The sequence below is a fragment of the Muntiacus reevesi genome, chromosome 3, assembly GCF_963930625.1.
Source record: "Muntiacus reevesi chromosome 3, mMunRee1.1, whole genome shotgun sequence".
NCBI lineage: Eukaryota > Metazoa > Chordata > Mammalia > Artiodactyla > Cervidae > Muntiacus > Muntiacus reevesi.
In genome coordinates, this window is record NC_089251.1 from 212,916,259 (window position 1) to 212,922,258 (window position 6,000).

Genomic DNA, 6,000 nt, shown 5'->3' on the forward strand with positions numbered 1-6,000 from the left:
TAGACCTAAAGAGAGAAACAGAATGCAATACAATAATAGTAGAAGACTTTAATGTGCCACTTACAGCAATGGATAGATCATCCAAGCAGACAATCAATAAGGATACATTGACCTTAAATGACTGGTCAGCTAGACCAGATAGACTTGATATATATAGAACATTCCATCAAAAGCAATAGAATGCACATTCTTTTCAAGTACATACTGAATACTATCCAGGATAAATCCTATATTAAGCCAAAAAACAAGTCAATAAATTTAAGAAGATTAAAATTATATAAAACATCTGTTCCAACCACAATAGAATGAAATTATGAATCAATTACAAGAAGTAGACTGAAAAATTCACAAACTGTGAAGATTAAATAACATGCTACTAAACAACCAATGGGTCAAAGAATAAATCAATGCAGAAATTAAAAAAAATACCATGAGACAGATGATAATGGAAATACAATATACTAAAACTTAGGGAATGCAGCAAAAGAGGGAAGTCCATAGGAAAACATGTCTGTACCAGGAAAAGGAAAACCTCAAATAACCAACCTAACGTTACACCTCGGGGAAATAGAAAAAGAACAACAAACAAAGCTCAAAGTTTGTAGAAGAAAGAAAATAATAAAGATCAGAGCAGAAATAAAATTGAGTCAAAAATATAGGAAAGTTAATGAAATTAAGAGCTGATTCTTTGAAAAGAAAAACAAAATCAACAAACCTCTGTCCAGACTCATGAAGATGCAAAGAGAAAGGAAAATCAGAAATGAAACATATGTTATAACTGATTCCACAGAAATAAAAAGGATAAGAGAGTGCTATAAACAATTATACACAAATAAATTCAACAAACTGGAAGAAACGTATCTGTTTCTAGAAACATATACAACCTACCAAGATTAATTCATGAAGCAATAGAAAATTTGAATAGACTGATTACTAGTAAGGAGATTAAATCAGTAAACAAAAACCTCCCTACAAAAAAGTCTGGGGCCAGCCATTCTACCAAACACTGAAAGCATACATGCCAACCCTTCTCAAGTCTTCAAAAAATTAGAAGAGAACACTACCCAACTTATTTTACAAGGCTAGCATTACCCTCATACTAAATCAGGCAAAGAATCCAAAAGGAAAAAAAAAAATACCATCCAATATCACTGATTAGCACATATTAGAAATCCTCAACAAAATATTAGCAGCTCAAATTCACACTATGATCAAGTGTGATTTATTCCAGAAACGCACAAATGATTCAACATCTACAAAATCAATGTGATACACCACATTAGCAAATTGAAGAATAAAAATCATATGATCATTCTTATAGAGAGAGAAAAAACATTTGCCAAAATTCAATATTCATTCATAAAAAAAACTCACAACAAACTGGGTACTGAGGAAACAACATAAAGACTATATATAACAAGGCTACAGCTAACATTTCATACTCAACAGTGAAAAGCCAAAAGCTATTCCTTTAAGATCAGGAACAAGATAAGGGTGCCCATTCTCATCAGTTTTAGTCAACATAATATTGAAAGCATTATTCAAAACACACAAGAAAAATAAAGAAAAGGAATCCAAATTAGAAAGAAGAAGTAAAACTTCATTGTTTGCAGATGACATATCATATATAAAAAACCCTAAAGGTTCCACCCAAGTAACTGTTGGAACTAACAAAATAATTCAGAAAAGTTACAGGACACAAAATCAATATACAAAAATTAGTTGAATTTCAATATACTAATAAGAAATAACCAGGCAAATTAGGGAAATAATTCCATTTATAGTTGTATCAAAGAGAATAAAATATCTAGGAATGAATTGAATTAAGGAGGTAAAGGACGTGTATACTGAAATCCATAAGACATTAATGAAAGAAACTTAAGAAGACACAAGTGAAAAGATATTCTGTGCATGTGGATGAAAAAAATTAATATTGTCAAATCCCCTATACCATTCAAAGCAATCTACAGATTCAATGCAATTTGTATCAAAACTCCAATGGCATTTCTCACAGAAACAGAATAAACAATCTCAAAATTTGTACAGAACGAAAAAAGACCCCCAAAGCAGTCTTGATAAAGAACAAAGCTAGAGGCATCATACTCCCTGATATCAAACTATATTACAAAATTACAGTAATCACAACACTATGATATTGGCATAATATACATAGATCAATGGGACCAGAAGTAAACCCATGCATATATGGCAAATTGATTCATGACAAAAGAGCCAAGAATAGATAATGGGGAAACAAAGTCTTTTCAATAAGTGGGTTGGGAAAACCAGTCACAAACAAAATGATGAAACTGGATCTCTATCTTATACCTTACATAAAAATCAACTCAAAATGGAATAAGGACTTGAATGTATCATGAAACTCTAAAAACCAAGAAACTCCTAGGAGAAAATATCAGTGGTAACATCCTTGACATTGGTCTTGCTGATGAATTGTTTAATCTCTTATCAAAGTAAAAAAAACAGAAGCAAATCAAATTAAAAAGTTTATGAACAACAAAGGAAACCATCAACAAAATGTAAAGACAACCTATCAAATGGGAGAAAATATTTGCAAATTATACAACTGATAATGAGCTAATATCCAATATATATAAAGAACAGATATAACTGAATAACAAACAAAAAACAATCTAAACAAAAAATCAACCCAATTAAAAATTAGGCAGACCATCTGAATACACCGTATTTCTTAAGACCATCTACAGATGGCCAACAGGCATGTGAAATGATGCTCAACATCACTAATCATCCAGGAAATGCAAAATCAAAACCACAGATATCACCTTATACCTGAGAGAATGACTGCTTTCAAAAAAAAAAAAGAAAGAAAGAAAGAAAACAAACCGTTAATAATCAGTGTTTGCAAAGATGAGGATAAAATGGAACACTTGTGCAGTATTAATGGGAAGGTAAATTGGCACAGCCAATATGGAAAACTTTATGGAGTTCCCTCAAAAAATTTAAAATAAAACTACCACATTCCAGCAATCCACTACTGGGTATTTATTCAAAGAAAATGTGAAAACTAACTTGAAAACATATCTGCACCCCCATGTTCATTGTAGCATTATTTATAATAGCCAATGAAAAAAAATTGAACAACCAAGATATCCATCCCTGAGGGAACAGATAAAGAAGTTGTGGTATAATCTATCTAATGGATTATACCTGGTCATGAAAAAGAATAAAATCTTGCTATTTGAGATAACACTGGTTGACCTTGAGGGCATTATGCTAACTGAAACAAGTCAGATAGAGGACAAATACCAGTGACCTCTCTCATATATAGAATCTGAAAAACAAAATAAAAATAATCTCATAGATTTTGAGAACCGAACAGTTTGGCGGTTTCCAGAAGTAGGGTTTTAGGAGTGGATAAGATGGGTGAAAGAGTTTAGAAGGTAAAAACTTATAGTTATTCAATAAAGAAGACATGGGATGTGATGTATAGCATGGTGACTATAGTTAATAGCACTTTATGATACATTTAAAAGTCTCTAATAGAGTAGATCTTAAATGTTCCCCTCATAAACGTACAATAGCAGATGTTAAATAGACTTATTGTGGTGATTATTTTGTAATATATACAAATACTGAATCATTATGCTGTATGCCTGAAACCAGTATACTGTTATTTATCAGTTATACCTCAATGAAAAATATATTGATGTTCACTGAAGTTCTTTATACCAACAAAACATAGTTAGAAATGCAATTTTTTAAATTCCATTTTAAATAGCAAGCCCCACAAAATCACTAGGAATAAATTAAATGAAGACTATATAAGAACTTTCTGTAGGATAATAGTTTACTAAGAAGCAATAAAGAAAACTTAAATAAATGGGTGTATATCTTAGATATTTTCCAGTCTTTCTCCAGACCTACACTCAATTCTCCAATTCTGGAAAACTGAATTTATGAACTATGTAACAGGCTCCCTTGAACTCTGGATTCTGTTAGACGTTAGCCAATAAGAGGTACTGGCAGGAGAAAAGAGAGAAAAAAAGAGAGTATTTGTTCATCCAACCATTTTCTTCTGCATTGCAATGGATTGATTCAGTTCAGTTCAGTCACTCAGTCCTGTCTGACTCTTGGTGACACCATGGACTGCAGCATGCCAGGCAGGCTTCCCTGTCTATCACCAACTCCTGGAGCTTGCTCAAACTCATGTCCAATGAGTCAGTGATGCCATCCAACTATCTCATCCTCTGTTGTCCCCTTCTCCTCCTGCCTTCAATCTCTCCCAGCATCGGAGTCTTCTCCAGTGAGTCAGTTCTTCGCATCAGCTGGCCAAAGTATTGGAGTTTAAGCTTCACCATCAGTCCTTCCAATGAATATTCAGAACTGATTTCCTTTAGGATTGACTGGTTGGATCTTCTTGCAGTCAAAGGGACTCTCAAGAGTCTTCTCCAGTACCGCAGATCAAAACATCAATTCTTCGGCACTCAGCTTTCTTTATAGTCCAATACTCACATCCATACATGACTACTGAAAGAACCATTGCTTTGACTAGATGAACCTTTGTTGACAAAGTAATATCTCTGCTTTTTAATATGCTGTCTAGGTTGGTCATAGCTTTTCTTCCAAAAAGCAAGCGTCTTTTAATTTCATGGCTGCAGTCACCATCTGCAGTGCTTTTGGAGCCCAAGAAAAGAAAGTCTGTCACTGTTTCCATTGTTTTCCCATCTATTTGCCATGAAGTGATGGGACCAGTTGCCATGATCTTACTTTTTTGAATGCTGATTTTTAAGCCAGCTTTTTCATGCTCCTCTTTCACTTTCATCAAGAGACTCTTCAGTTCTTCTTCTCTTTCTGCCATAAGTGTGGTGTCATCTGCATATCTGAGGTTGTTGATATTTCTCCTGGCAATCTTGATTCCTGCTTGTGCTTCATCCAGTCCAACATTTTGCATGGGCTTCCCTTGTGGCTCAGCTGATAAAGTATCTGCCTGTAATACAGGAGACATGGGTTCGATCCCTGAGTTGGGAAGATCTCCTGGAGAACGAAAAGGCTACCCATTCCAGTATTCTGGCCTCGAGAATTCCATGGACTATATAGTCCATGGGATCACAAAGAGTCAGACCTGACTAAGCGACTTTCACTCTGCATATAAGTTAAATAAGCAGGGTAACAATATACAGCCTTGACGCACTCCTTTCCCAATTTGGAAACAATCTGTTGTTCCATGTCCAGTTCTAACTGTTGCTTCTTGACCTGCATTCAGGTTTCTCAGGAGGCAGGTCAGGTGGTCTGGTATTCCCATCTCTCTCAGAATTTTCCACAGTTTGTTGTGATCCACATGGTCAAAAGGCTTTGGTGTAGTCAATAAAGCAGAAGTAGATGGTTTTTTTCTGGAACTCTCTTGCTTTTTCTATGTTTCACAGGATGTTGGCAATTTGATCTCTGGTTCCTCTGCCTTTTCTAAATCCATCTTGAACATCTGAAAGTTCACAGTTCAAGTACTGTTAAAGCCTGACTTGGAGAATTTTGAGCATTACTCTGCTGGTGTGTGAGACAAGTGCAATTGTGTGGTAGATAGAACATTCTTTGGCATTGCTCTTCTTTGGGATTAGAATGAACACTGACATTTTCTAGTCTTGTGGTCACTGCAGAGTTTTCCAAATTTGCTGGCATATTGAGTGCAGCACTTTCACAGCATCATCTATTAGGATTTGAAATAATTCAACTGAAATTCCATCACCTCCACTAGTTGCGTTCATATTGATGGCCACTTCATTTCGAACTCCAGGATATCTGGCTCTAGGTGAGAGATCACACCACTGTGGTTATCTGGGTCATTAAGATTTTTTTTTTTTTTTTTTTTGTATAGTTCTTCTGTGTATTCTTGCCACCTCTTCTTAATATCTTCTGCTTCTGTTAGGTCTATACCATTTCTGTCCGTTATTGTGCATATCTTTGCATGAAATGTTCCCTTGGTATCTCTTATTTTCTTGAAGAGATCTCTAGTCTTTCCCATTC